Source organism: Melospiza melodia, chromosome 2, assembly GCF_035770615.1.
Source record: "Melospiza melodia melodia isolate bMelMel2 chromosome 2, bMelMel2.pri, whole genome shotgun sequence".
Classification (NCBI taxonomy): Eukaryota; Metazoa; Chordata; class Aves; order Passeriformes; family Passerellidae; genus Melospiza; species Melospiza melodia.
In genome coordinates, this window is record NC_086195.1 from 3098812 (window position 1) to 3112981 (window position 14170).

At 41.8% G+C, this 14170-nt stretch overlaps 1 protein-coding gene across 2 annotated transcripts in view; it reads right to left on the reverse strand.

The window, feature by feature from the left end:
• The window catches only part of KCNJ6 (potassium inwardly rectifying channel subfamily J member 6), a 172092-nt gene that overhangs the window by 21374 nt on the left and 136548 nt on the right, over positions 1–14170 (reverse strand). The gene's annotated exons all lie outside the window — the stretch shown is intronic.

The following is a 14170-nucleotide window of genomic DNA, read 5'->3' on the forward strand; positions in this document are numbered from 1 at the left end:
TTTTGGAGCATGGAAACTGGGCTGGGCTTGTCACCGCTTTCTCTCTGTGGGATCAAGCCAAAGCCAAACGAGGCCAAAAGACTCAGATCTGAGCATTTCCCCTCCTCAGAACCTCATGCCAATGTGGGAGAAAAGCCCATTGTGCGAAATTTGGGCGTTCAAATTCAGAACTTGAGTTACTATTCACATTTTTTTCATAATCAAGGGATCTTTTGTTGCAGACATTTCTTCACAGAAATCCTTTCTTTCGGATTTCTGTGTCTTCTGGAGGCCAGAGGCCTCGGAAGACAAGGTAAACAATTATTATCAGCTGCTGTGGAATGTAATGGGATGCACCTTGATTGGCTCATGCTTCTTGTTTATAATTAAGGGCCAATCACAAAGTGTAAGCCAGGGACTCAGTCCTTGGACACAACTTTGTTATAGATTCTTTCTATCAATTCTTAGCCTAGCCTAGCAGCTCTGCAAACCTCTCTCTATATTCTATTTAGCATAGTCTTAATGTATTCTATATAATATATAATAAATTCAACCTTCTGATTCAAGAAACAAGATTCCTGTCCCTCTCTCACCATCTGCGACTCACTCAGGCGCAGTAATAATCTTTCATTCCATTGTTCTGACAGGAGACAGAGGGGAGGAAGTAGAAAACCTGCACCAACCCCTAATAAATAGAACATCTGAGGTAGATTTAGTGGGATATCTCTTGGTCTGGATGTGAAATCTCAGTGCAGTGATTATGCAAAATCCCTGGTGGTGACGTGGTTAGACCTGACTCAAAGCAGCAAATCTTTCTGCTGACTTAGTGAACTCAAGTGCTCTCACATGCCCTGAAAACTGCTCCAGCTCAGGATCTTGGCATTCTGAGGCAAAAAAGTGTCCTCTGGGCTGCAGCAATGCCTTCCAAATTGCTGTGTTTTACCATCAAAATGCTTTTGTGCCACAAACAAACCCTTCTGCAGCAGAAAAATTCCTTTTCTCCTCCTTGACAGATTTGTCCAACGTTTAAACTGGTAGGAAAAGAAGATAAACCATAATTTGAGCTGAAAATGCTTTATACTGAGCAGATACTTCCTTTCTCAGCACAATTATTGGTCTCTAAGTCTACAGTGGAGGAACTGGTTGATTTAAACCTTAACCCAAATGACAACCACGAGGTGCTCTGTGTTAGAAATGAGTTCTGATTTATATCAATCCCTCTGTTTTCCTCCAACCTTTCTTCCCACACATCCACAAAAAGAATTAGAGGACCCTGTTACTCATTTTGCCTGGGATTGGAGTGACCATGTGCATTTGAGTGGCCTTTCCCTGGTGTTTATTGCAATCTTATGAACTCAGAGCTTTTCCAGCAATCTGTGGCTCAAAACTCACTGAGAAAATCACATTTCTTCCTTGACAGGCTCCAACTGTTCCCAGGGTCTCTTTAACACCAAGCCTTTGGGCTCACAATAATGAAAAAAAAAGCAAGATTTTACAGCCTGGAGAACAGAAGGGAACTACCCCAGCACAAATAATACTTTTGTACAAGATTTCCCAGCCTGAGCTGACTGTAATTACACGACATCTATGGAAAACACAGTTGCTGCCTAATGCCACCACCTGCTTGGAATATCCTCTTTATATCAGCATGGTTTCATCATTTCCTTCCAGTGTGATGGCACGGGGTCTCATGATAAACACTTTATAACACACATTATAAAACACCAGCATGGATTAATAGCACAACCTGCATTTTCTGGGCTTTCACAGCCCCAGTTGCACACCAAGTGTCATTTTTGTGCCACCACACCTGCTCCTCCTGCTCTTTTCTTCTCCTTTTGTCCAAACAACCTACAGGTTAGTTGTGTGTTTTGTCCATTTGAGTAACTTATGGCCATCCTCCATGAAATTGCTTTAAAATGGATTTTTCCTTATCTCCTGCAGTCCTGCAGTAAGTAGAATAGTGCAGATAAGGTTTTGTGGTGCTGTGTTCACCCGGAAGGTGTCTGGATGAAGGGAACTGCTCTCCCTGTGACATCCCTGGGCTGGGGATCCTGACATCAGCCTGGGGATGCTGATACCCCTCTGCAATTTTGGGGAATTGACACTGAAGGATGTCTCTACTCCAGCTCTCTAAGCACTGCCTGGAGTTCTGGGGGTTCCATGGGGTCCCTCCTGCATCCCTGAAGAATGGTGCCCACATTTTGGTGTCCTCACCTCTCCCAGGTGCCTGTGGGATGCTGAGGGGGGAGAGAAGGGCCTGGTTACCTGACATGGATGATATTGATAAAATATTGTCCAGTCATGGAATGGTTTGGGTTGGAAGAGGCCCTGAAGGTCACCCAGTGCCACCCCTGCCATGGCAGGGACACCTCCCACTGTCCCCAGTGTCCAACCTGGCCTTGGGCACTGCCAGGGGTGGAATTCCATCCCAGCCCTGCCCACCCTGCCAGGGAACAATTCCTCATTCCCAATATCCCATCCAACCCTACTCTCCTCCATTTTTTCCTTTTCAATCCTTTCCCAGTTTTCCTCAGTCCCACAGCTCCCCTTTACCCTCAAATTTCCACCTCTGTCTTGGCAGCTGTTGCATCCCTGGGGATTTGTTTCAGCCCCTAAAGGATGCTCAGGCTCATTTTGTGCTGCCCTCAGGCTGTGTCCATGTCCCAGTGGGCAAAGCTGGAAATCAGAGCTGGCTGAAGAGCGAGGGGTGAACAGCCCCAGCCCCTCGTGCCCTGGCTGTGGTGCAGCCCTTGGGGGGAAGGTGCTGGGCAGAAATTGCTCTGATTATTTAAAGCTTTCCTAGCATTGGATTCTGGCCACTTTGTGGACATCAGTAAAGCTTGGCTGGTGTCTTTTCCCCATTAGAGGCTCTTCAGAAGACTACTTTGAAATTTTAGGATTCTCTGTCTCCTGGATCCTGCCAGCAAGAAGTGAAAGAGTTTAATCTGCACAAAAAATTTCCAGGGGAACTCCTCGAAATGTTTTAATTTTTTTTTTCCTTATCATGTTACTCTGTTCTGCTGGGTGTGATATTTATAGAATATAATGAAAAGAGTTTTGGGAGAGATGTGATCTCTGTCTTGGCTGCCATAAAGAGAATCAGCCCTGAGATCTGTGTTTCCAGAAATCTCTGCTCCTGTTCTGTTACCTTTCCAAAGGAATTCTTAGCCCATATTTCTGGGGTTATTTATTCTGTTATCTTTCCAATGGAATTCTTTGCCCATATTTCTGGGGTTATTTATTCTGTTACCTTTCCAATGGAATTCTTTGCCCATATTTGTAATGGACCTGCTACACCTGCTGGAATTTTGGCTTTTGGTTCCTTCCTTGATGGCAGATTAAGCATCAAACCACAGATGATAGATGGGAAGCATGGTGGGAGGGATGAACTCAGAACCCAAGGAAGGGCAAAAGAGGGAGGAGAATTTCCACGGACTGAGAAATTTTTGTCCATTCCAGTGTCTCTGTTTGCCACGGACAGTTTGTACAATGAAAAATCTCAGGATTTCTGGGTCTGTCCCTGTGGAATGGCTCTTTCCATCCCTCTGCAGGACAGATTTCCTGAGGGAAGGACACTCTGCATGGATCCACCCTTCCTCCTCCCATGGCTGTGAAGTCACCTCATGGTTTTGCAAAGCCAAAACTTCCAGTGTGGGCACTTTATATCCAGATTATAAACATTCATCTGCTTCTAACCTTCCATTTGCCTCTTAATTAGAGCCTTAATTGCTTCTTCTCTGAGGCCATTAAGGAGCTGACAGGCACAGCACAGCTCAATTCAGCCCTTCAGGGTCCCAATTCAGAGGCCACCAGAGACTGAGTCCTGCTCCACAGCTTTGGGAGGGCTTTGGGAGGGATCAAAACTGTGCATTAAACCTTAGATGGTTTTGGACTGAATTTCTATCTCTCGTGGCTTTTGAATGATTGATGGGTATTTTATATCCCTTTGGAGGGTAAAGGAAGATGTAGCAGGGTTAAAATTAATATTTTATGTCTTAAACCTTGGGTCTTGACTAATTATGAAGGGTTTAAAATCCTGGTTTGGTTGTTATCAAGCCCTGATGGGAGTGCCTTAAGGAGGAGAGTCAGCCCTTGACTCATGGTGGGAAAAGAGCATTTTCCTTAAAATGCAAAGCAAAACCTCCTCCCCTTCACAGCTGTGGAGCTGGGGCTGCTGCCTTTGAAGCAGATTTTTGGCCAGGCAGGAACCTTTGACTGCCTCAAAACCTTTGGCTTTGGACTCTTCTGCACTTTTTCATGGCACCTGTCACAGCCCTATTGGCAGCTGGAGACTCATTGCTGCACTTAATACCTGAAAAAGTGGCTAATTTGTTGTCTTCCCACTGGAAAAAGGGGATTAATGGAAACAGAATTGGAAAACGATGAAAATGGATGGGGGTTTTTCCCACTCTGGAGAATCTAAGTGTAATAAATTAATACTATGCAAGGTTGCAAAAAAAAAAAAAAAAAAAGAAAAGAAAAGAAAAAAAAAAAAGAAAAAAAAGCAGCTAATGGCTGGTTAAAAAAAGTGCCAGCACAATTTAATTGGAGTGGCTGACTCATAAATCTTTGAATCTTTTTTTGTTCTGGTGGTGCCTGGCAGCTCTGCCACAGTCAGATGGATTTATTTTTCTTTAGGGAAGTCCCCCTCTCTCTTTCTCTCCCTCTCTCCCCAGCTCACATTGGTCTGCAGCAGTCAGAAATGGGGAATCAAAGTTGTCAGCCTTGATGTTGTTTAAGGCTGGAAGTCCTGTTAGACACAGTTGTGATGACAATAATGACAATAATGATAATAATGACAATTCAGCAATTGTTTGTGGCTGGGTTATTTTGCTGGCAGCTGGAATCACAGGGAGACTCTCCCAAGGAGAGAGGAGCAGCCAATCCATGGCCAACCCACGCTGGACACTCATCTCAACCTCCAGAGGGGCAAAAAGATGTTAAAGATACATAATCCACAATTTTTTCAATGGTGACAGAGGAGAACAATGAAAGCTCTGAGCTGGGGTATGAATTTTTCAAAGCCATTCAATTCTTCACAGTTATTAAAAACAAGGAGGAGCCAGCTTGGAGTTTTATAATCACAGGCAAATTTAGGCTGGAGGGGATTTCTATCCACTTTTGCAATATCAGGCACATCCTGGTATCCTCTTGGGTATTTTCACCCTCTTCCAACTCTGTTCCTGACAAATCTCTGGAACTCTGGCTCCCCTTTTAGCCTTGACCCCTGCCATGGAAGGTCCTCCACAAGAAATTTGGGGGCTCTGACCTCACCTTGCTCCTGGTGGGAGATAAATCCCGATCAGACCTGCCAGTGGAAATTATTTGTCCAGTTCATCACTTTGTAAATTCAGACTCCTGGGAGGAGCCTACAAAACACCCCAGAGTGTGAGTTACACTCCCCACTACTCATTTCTGGGAGGTTCATGGAATTCAGCCAAATATTCCCTCTGAATTTATTTTTCTAAATCAAATTTTAGCATTCCTCAGGTGTCTCAAACATGTTCTTCATAAGCACTGGAAATTTGATTTTGGAGATCAATCTCTTTCCTTTCTGCTTTGTTTTGGATATTTCTTTAAATCAGGTTTCATTCTGGTGTAAGTTGTAAGAATGGGATATCTCATATTTAACAATCCTGTATTTATTCAAATCCTATTTTTTAAAGATAGAGGTTTATGCCATTCTGAAGAAATCCAAACTAAGGAAAAAGTGTCAAAATCAGGAAGAAAAGAAATCTTGGAGAGAATTGTGACTTTCTTTAAATCATTCTTGGGAATATTGGGAATGAAGGAAAGGGAGTGAGTGAGCAAGGGCAGGGAGTCCAAACTTTGATTTTCCTTGGAATGCTGTGATTGAGACCACTGAGATCACTGCAACTTTTTGTGATTTGTTTTTCCTTAAAGCCCTTGAGGACTTTTTTCAGAGGCCTTGGGTATCCCAAGAACTGTGCCACGATGGGAGTTTTTAGTGCTGGCAGCTGCTTTCTAGGATAAAAAATTTAAACTCATGAATTTTCTATATTTTTTCATGTCCTTTATGTAGCCAGTGGTGTTTCTGCAGTCCACAGCCTTGTTCTTTTTAATCTATCAACTGCTGAGTTTGATTTTCTGCTTTGACTCACAACTTTTCTCATTCTTTAAACTTTGAGGTCACTTCTGGCTTTACAGCTGCTGCTCTATTCAATTTTGTGACAACTTTCTGCTGAAGGCGAGTAATCATTCTGCTCACATTCTTTAGAAACAGATGTAAATATTTGTAATTTTAGAGGGGCCTTCTGGTTATCAGGGTGTGTAATGCAAAGTGATTCCAGGCACTTTAACCCTTCTTAAAATCCCGTGACTCCAGACACTTAAAATCTTAAAATCCTGTGATTCCAGACACTAAAAATCTTAAAACCCCGTGACTCCAGACACTTCAACTCTTCTTAAAAACCTTCATTTTATCCTTCATTGCAATTCAGGGAGACAGGAGGAAAGAATATTATACAGCTGGAAGTAGATAAGCACCAAGGAGAGAAGTGAAAAGATATTTTAGAAATACGGGAGGGAGCAGAGTTCACCAAAAATACTTCCCAGGCTTTTGAACTTCGTATCTGGAAATCAAGCTGAGCAAACAAGGTGATCAGCCTGAAAGAATCAGTTCATTCCAGCAAAATTCCAGGGGTGAGACCCTGCCCTGACCCGAATCCGTGCTGGGATTTCACCACCATCCTCTGCAGGCAGGTAACAACCCAAAAGGGAAAGCCTAAAATTAGAAATACCAGCAAAATATTTCATTTAGGATAAGGATGGGCTGCCCCCTGCTCAGCATCCTCCCTTGCCAGCTGGGGATTGGGCTGGAAGCAGAGGAGATCAAGGGTCTGGAATCACAGGGGTCTAGGAAGGGTTTGGAGTCACAGGGATTTTAGGAAGAGTTTAGGTGTCTGCAATCACAGGATTTTAATAAGAGTTTAGTGTCTGGAATCAAGATTTTAGGAAGAGTTTAAGTGTTTTGCATCACAGGATTTTAGGAAGAAGAGTTTAAGTGTCTGGAATCAGAGGATTTTAGGAAGACTGGAAGTGTTTCGTATCACAGGATTTTTGGAAGAGTTTAAGTGTTCTGGATTACAGGATTTTTGGAAGAAGAGTTTAGGTGTCTGGAATAACAAGATTTCAGGAAGAGTTTAAGTATCTGGAATCACAGGATTTTAGGAAGACTTGAAGTGTCTGGAATCATGGGATTTTAGGAAGAGTAAGTGTCTGGAATAATGAGATTCTAGGAAGAGTTTAAGTATCTGGAATCACAGGATTTTAGGAAGAATTTAAGTGTTTGGGATGACAGGATTTTAGGGAGAAGAGTTTATGTGTCTGGAATGACAGGATTTCAGGAAAAGTTTATGTGCCTGGAATCATAGACTTTAAGTAGAGTTCAAGTGTCTGTAATCATAGGATTTTAAGAAGAGTTTAGGTGTCTGGAATCACAGGATTTTAAGGAGACACCTAAGGAGTTTAGGTGTCTGCAATCACAGGGTTTTAGGAAGACTTTAGGTGTCTGCAATCACAGTATTTTAAGAAGAGTTTAAGTGTCTGGAATCATAGGATTTTAGGAAAAGTTTATGCCTGGAATCACAGATTTTAAGAAGAGTTCAAATGTCTGGAATCATGGGATTTTAGGAAGATTTAGGTGTCTGGAATCACAGGATTTTAGGAAGAATTTAAGTGTCTGGAATCAGAGGATTTAAGGAAGAGTTGAAGTGTCTGGAATCACAGGGTTCTAGGAAGTTTTAGTGTTTTGCATCAGAGGATTTTAATAAGAGTTTAAGTGTTTTGGATCACAGGATTTTGGGAAGAAGAGTTTAGGTGTCTGGAATAACAGGATTCTAGGAAAAGTTTAGGTGTCTAGGATCACAGGATTTCGGGAAGAGTTTGAGTATCTGGAATCACAGGATTTTAGGATGTGTGGAAGTGTCTGGAAACACAGGGTTTTAGGAAGAATTTAAGTGTCTGGAATCACCTGATTTTAGGAGGAGTTTGAGTGTTTTGGATCACAGGGTTTTAGGAAAACTTTAGGTTTGGAATCACGGTATTTTAAGAGGATTTTAAGTGTCTGGCATCATGAGGTTCTAGGAAGAGTTTAAGTGTCTGAAATAATGAAGTTTTAAGAAGAATTTCTGTGACTGGAATCAGAGGATTTTAGGAAGAGTTTAAGCATCTGGAATCACAGGATTTTAAGAAGAGTTTAAGTGTTTGGAAACAGAGGATTTTAAGAAGAGTTTATGTGTCTGGAATCACAGATTTTAGGAAGAGTTTAAGTGTCTGGAACCCCAGGGTTCTAGGAAGAATTTAAGTGTTTTGGATCACAGGATTTTAGGAAGAAGAGTTTAGGTGTCTGGAATCACAGATTTTAGGAAGAGTTTAATATTTGAAATCAGGATTTTAGGAAGAAGAGTTTAGGTGTCTGGAATAACAGGATTCTAGGAAGAGTTTAAGTGTCTGGAATCAGAGGATGTTAGGAAGACTTTAATAGTCTGGAATAATGAGATTCTAGGAAGAGTTTAGGTGTCTGGAATCACAGGGTTTTAAGAAGAATTTATGTGACTGGAATCAGAGGATTTTAGGAAGAGTTTAAGTGTTTGGGATGACAGGATTTTAGCAAGAAGAGTTCAGGTGTTTGGAATCTCTGGATTCTAGGAAGAGTTTATGTGTCTGGAATCACAGTATTTTAAGAAGAGTTTAAGTGTCTGGAATCATGGGATTTTAGGAAGAGTTTAAGCATCTGGAAGCAGAGGATTTTAGGAAGAAGAGTTTGAGTGTCTGAAATCACGGTATTTTAAGAAGAATTTATGTGACTGGAATCAGAGGATTTTAGGAAGAGCTTTAGTGTCTGGAATCACAGGATTTAATGGTCAATGAAGAGGGTGCCAACCCAGCTTCCCACTGTGCCTTCCTGTCTGGAAAACAGGAGCAGGGCCAGAGTAAAGCAAATTTTGGGATCCTGTCATTGCTCTGGCTGTGGAGATCATGAACCCTGCAGGGAATAACCTGCGTAGGCTCAGCAGTGATGAGCAAAAACAGGATTTTGGGGCACCTCTCTGTGCTTGGCCCTGGTTTAGGAAGGAACAATGCTGACAGGGGAGGCTGTGGGAATATGGAAGGAACTGGGATCTGCCCTTTCTCCATGCCCAGAGAGATCTTGGAGGGATTGCAAAGACAGGAGGGGCAAAATGAAGCTCTTCTGGAGCAAGTCTGATATGTGGTCAGCACAGAATTATTTCATAATATCTGATCTGTTAGGTAATCCCTAAATACCTGTCTTTTAGAGATCTTACCTTTTAGTATGAGTTACTGCTTGAATCTGAATATTATATTTGAACACTTAGGGCTGAGGGAGCAGCTGGAGTTGTGAAGAGCTGAGGAATTAATTGGTGAGAAAGGTGTGAGAGATGGACAAAAAGCCATTCTCAAACATTCATAACAGGCTTGCAAAGTACAGCACTACCCAGAGAATAAAGCTGTTAAACAAATGTGTAATCCCTTTTCCCTGAAAGTGAGATACAGCAACACTTTAGCTGAAATATTCCTAATCAGCACCTCCTTTTTATTTCCCACAAACACTGCTGCCTGATTTCTTGCTATTCCTCGTAGCTTTGACTATTGTGAAATTGTAATTGCCTCCTCTAAGTCTCACAATCCTCTTCAGCAATGAAACTCATCTTTTTCCACCTGTAGAGAAATCTTCCTGAAGGAAACATGAAATGAGATGGGAATTCCTTTCCCTGCTGGCATTTAGCACTCCCCTCCTGCTAATGCCTGTAATTTTCTGTGTGAGAATAAATAACAGTGGAATGCTTCTTTGTTAGACTCGGTAAAATTAAAATGGGATGGAAGTGAAAGGGATTGCTGGCAGCTCCAGGGAAGTGGGGATGTGTGAGAAGTTAAACCTTGTCCAAGTCTGGCACCCAGCAGCAGGAGATGTTAAAACCCTTAAAAACAGAAAGGAAAGCTGCAGCCTGGAGAGCCCTTGTGCTCTGATCATTTCTGGAATGAAGATGATCCCGTTTGGAGCAGAAGCCACTTGTTCCTGGCCCTGCTCAAACTGCATTTCAGTCACATCCTGCAGCACAATGAAACCCGCTCTTGTCCTTTGTCTTGCAGGAGCACTCAGGTGGGAGAAATCCTGGTGTTTTTCTTCCTGTCACCTCCGTGCCCTCAAGAAGCTCTTGGAGAGGATAAATATTTCTTCCTTGAGGAGCAGTAGAAAATTCAAGTGAGAAACTCTAACCCCAGCAATTTTTATTTGGAGAGAGAGCAGAGTCTGCTGAGAGGTTTTGAAGGGTTGGAACTGTTTAAATCCATATCAGAGGGAGATATTTGCTAGGACTGGGCAAGGCCAAGGGGTAAACACAGCATTTCATCCCAGAGAAATCAAACCCACAATAAACCAGTCAGTCAAAGGGGCTGCAGTGAAGAGGGCAACAGCTTTATACAATATTTGTCTGGTTGATAACACTGTTTACTGTATAAATAACCATCCAAGTGAACATTTTATTGCTCTGCACACGTGTTTTCCACAGCTGGCAAGTGTGGTTGTTTCTGTGCCTGTAAAACCTCCTGCAGATGCTGCTCTCAAAGCTGCCCCAGTGTCAGAATTATAAATGCACCCTATTCTGAGTTTATTTGTAAAATTATCCCTCTGAACCTGAAGTTCTCTGGCTGGCTTTGTTGCTTGGTTTTTTATTTTTTCTTTTGACAGCTACAAATGTGCAGATCATTTTATTTCCTTGGAACTGTTCAATGCTCAAATGTTTATTTTTAGGCAGAGGGAATTGCCAGAGCGTCACCAAGTGCATCCCACTGGCCAGATAACAACTTCACAAGTCTAGTTCAGAAATTTTCCTCTTTCTCACCCTTTCCCCCCCTATTTTCTTTTCATCTTTCTCTCTCTCTCTTTGATTTTATTTCTCAGTTTCTCTTGCTACTGTACACTACCTGACCTTCCCACTACACCTTCCAAATTTAAAAGGCTTTCCTTTCCTTCTTATGGGTCTATTTCCTTATCAGAATTATACATTTGCTTAATTTTTTTAAAATACCTACTTTGCTTGTGATAAGACTTCCCTTAGAAATAGATTTCACCAGGTGAAAAAGGCTTAAAAAATTTAAGCCTATGGCTAGGATCCAATTATCATAAAATATTCCTAACTGTAGATTATTTTACATTTAAAACTCTGGGAAATGGGGGCTGCAAAATGTGAAAATACCAGATGTGCCCTCCAGCTGCAGTGAAGTTTGGTTGGATTTATTTTCCCCATTCCTCGAGGCTCCTCAGTGGTTCCACAGCAGCCTAATGTGCTTTTGCTGTCCCAAAATCAATGTTTTTGGACACTGGAGAGATGTGCACCACCACCAGGGAAAGCACAGAAATAAATCTTTGCAAAAGTTTTATCCTTTGAATCCAAAGAGATATTTTTGAATGTTGTTGTAAATAAATAAATCAAGAAAAATGCATATTGAAAGGATCCATAACAAGTATTTTTAAAAACCAACCTTATTTTGAGTGTTGGATGGTGCTGGGTGAAGGAATCAGACTGACTTCATGATTTTGGAAAATGCCTTGCTGAGGATTCTCCCTCAAATTCATTTTCATGGCAGAAAGAATGGGAATAACCAAGGTGTAGGGATTGTCCCTGGGATAATACTTTGTTATGTGCCTTGGAAAAAACACATCCACTTCTTTTTGCATCTCAGGAAGCTGTGGCAAAGCTTCCATGGGGAATCAAAGGGGTCCTTGAGTTGAACTTTCTGCTGAATTTTAATTTGGTTCATTATTTTAATGCCATTTAAGAAAATGCATTATTCTTAATTTCCCGTCCTAACACACAATGCAGAATTCCCATGACAATCTATAAAAATTGCGTTTCATACAACAGATAAATGTGATTTTGGAGCACTTAGGGTGGAAAGCATTATAAATGTATTTACCTGTTGGGCCAAATTTAAGCAGAATCAATAATTAATAACAACATTAGCAAAGGTTTACCCTTATCATTTCCCATTTTATTTCTCATTGAAGCTATATCTGAGTGGGGAAGCTCTGAAAACAAATAAAGGGTTATTTTTCCTGCTCAAATTTGGGAGTGGCTTTTCTGATGGATGACACAATCTCAGTCTGGTCTGGATCTCTCAGCAATGACACCAAATGAGGACACTGTAGGTGACATCACATTTTCCTGGCTTCAGCTTTTATAAATTTATAATTTTGGATTCCATAACAACTCTGCTGGCAGGAGTGCAGGGCTGGGCTTTGCTGCTGGGAGCAGCTTCTTCCCCTGCTCTCACTCTGCTGCAGGTGGGAGAAGGAAAGGTGAATATTTGACTGCCTAAATTGGCTTTCAGTGTTTGCCAGGATGCAAATAAATACAAACATTTGTAATATTTGTGTAATATTTGTGTGAACATTTGTAAACTGAAAGAGTGAAAATTCCAAGTGCTGGTAGAAGGGTGGACTGATTGTACCTTCAACAAAAACAACTCAGTCCAAGGGGTCAAAGCCCAGCACAAGAAGCTACTTCTGCACAAATATGTTTTAGAAATTGTGCTGGTAATTCTGACATTATTTGATGCCCTCTGCTCATATCTCACTCAACAGGAGACTCTACCGAAAAAGAACAGTTTAAAATGTGAAATGGAGCCATCCAGTGCAGGGGAAACTCTTTAATCCTGGATGTCTTCTGTGGGTTTCCAAATCACTGCATTCAGTTTCTCTCTTGATAAGGACTGGAGAGGTTTGAGATAACGACAAATGTGATTTTATCTCCAGCCCTGCCAGCCCAAGCAGTCTGAGGGGTTTGTGCTGCAGGGGAGGCTGAGTGGGAGAGGTGGCCAGGCCAGGGCAGCAAATAAAACCCCTGGGAGAGAGCCCTAGGATGTGCAGGGGTGAAAATGAGGTGAGAGAAGGGGGAATCACAAATAGGGAAAGATGAGACTCCAAACCAACAAATCCACATTTGCTGCACTGCAGGAATATTCTGCCTTTTGATCTTGTAGGTGGTTTTGGTGAGACATTTTTTATTCTGCCACTACTTGCCAATCACTTTGCTGGAAAACACAGTGTTCAGCAAACCTGAAAATATCCCACACCCTCTTGGGATGTCAAGTTCCTTCAGCTGCAGTTCTGAGATCTCAGGATGGTTTCAGGGAACAAACAGCAATTCCCTCATTGTCTCACCCCAAGGTGGTGCAGATGTTTGAAATCTCAGATCAGGAGCTCTTAACATTGCATCTTGATTTCTCTTCAGTACCACCTACTTCCTGGAAAATCTGGAAAGCCTTGCATTTACCACTTCAAATTCCCTGCCAAGTTCCCTTCAGTTTTTTTGTTGTGTTTTTTTTTTTTTTTTCCCCTCTGCTCCATTTTTGTCTCACACGTTTATTATATGGTGACAAATGCAGTTTTCTTCTGACACCACATAATAGATGTGTGAAACACACACACACACACACATGTTCTAGTAAGAGACTGCTCTTTATTTCCTGGCTCCAGTTGCAAAACATGAGTCAGGGTTGGAAAGGTTGTGCCTCTGTCAGAGCTGTGGAATCCACGTGCTCAAACTTTCCTGGGTTTTGCTGCAGTCGTGGGGAAAAATGGCAAATCTCATTGTTATAATTCTATAATCAGTGTTTTCTCATCCCCCAAGCACATCAAATCTTCATTTTATGATAGCCATTCCCGTGTGTTGATTATATTTACTCATTTCAGGCATTGATGCTGTTATTAACAGGAAAAAAACACCTCCAGCTTCTAAAACACAGATAAAAGTACCCTCCTATAATTCTGGCTTTAATACAAAAAAGAAACATTATTTTAGTGGCTCATTTGCTGTGGATTTCAAGCACTTTTTTCCCTTGCACCAAATGATTTCTGCTGTTCTGCTGCATAATTGCAGGTAACAACCACCCAGCCAACGAAACTCCGGTGACACAACATTCCTTGTTTGCACATTCCAGATTCCAGTGTTCTGTGCACTCCTGTGGGGGCCCCAGTGAAACACCAACTCAGATGAGACCTTTTGTGAGCTAGAGTGGAACAAGCCCCACGTTACATGTTAAAGCAAAAACCAAGGAAAACGAGCAGGCAAAGAAAAAAAAAAAGAAAGAACTGATCAGATCATCACTTCCTACTGGATCCAGCCCTGGAATGCCACAGGGC